A 1,074-nucleotide genomic window follows, 5' to 3' on the forward strand; every position below is an offset into this window, starting at 1 on the left:
TGTCGTTGTGTGGACTCTTCTTTCTCCTAAGCTTGTGCTGGGCGGGGCTGCTATCAGGGTGATTTGCTGTAAGGCCTAAGAAAGGTATGCAATGGGCTTAGTTTTGTACTGCCGAAGACCCGGGCACATTTTTCAGCTCAGACCAGGGGCAGACCATTCAGTTGGGGGGGCTTTTTAGGGTTGCCACCTTTTCTTCAAGCCAAATTCGAACACCATAGCGACAAAGGGCGCTTCTTTTTCCCTGTAGTATACACTATCGGATTACAACTTTGTGTGCCCCAAAGAGAGTAGAAATGCGGCACGCTGTGGTGAACAATGGGTGTGGCCAAGTTGTTCTTGCTGACATCCTCACCCTGTGCCCCCCCAAGTGATGCCAAATTTGCCCACAGACAGCTGTCTGCAGCTCCGTGTGGCTACTCAGTTCATAGGGGAGCCACAGCCCAGTTTGAATCATGTGTCTGGGTTTCAGGCAGACTGAAACCCGGACACATGATTCAAAACCCGGAGTGTCCGGGTGAATCCTGGACAGATGGCATCTCTAGGGCTTTTGCATACCAGCTGCTGTGGAGACAAAAGCAGTGTCATTGCTTCTAAAGAAATACACAGTCTTGGCAAAGTGTTTTGGGAATCTCAAAACTCCTTTCACAGCCTCATAGTATCTCCCAAGCAGTACACATATCTATCTTTACAAACATCACCTGATCCTCTGTCCAGGAAATGTGAAGTTAATTTATGTCCATTCACGTAACCCTGTATATATGTGGTGAGTTTACACCTCTGATTGTACGGACTCAGAGCCTGGATAACACAGGGTTACGTGAATGGTCATCAATTACCATCACATCATCTGGGCATACACACAGTGCTAGAGGCTGGCATCTTTTATAACAGGAGATTTGTTTTCATTGAGTAGTATTGTTGTATGATTTATTGTTGTATATATTAGTGGATGAGCACAATAGCTTTTTTTTATTATAGACACACATCACTATCTGACCACTTCTCTGCCCCCAACCCCCCTCCAGCTTGTATCACCCCAAGACCATTTCACACATCCAGCTGACAGACATCACT

The sequence above is a fragment of the Aquarana catesbeiana genome, linkage group LG08 (assembly GCF_042186555.1).
Source record: "Aquarana catesbeiana isolate 2022-GZ linkage group LG08, ASM4218655v1, whole genome shotgun sequence".
NCBI lineage: Eukaryota > Metazoa > Chordata > Amphibia > Anura > Ranidae > Aquarana > Aquarana catesbeiana.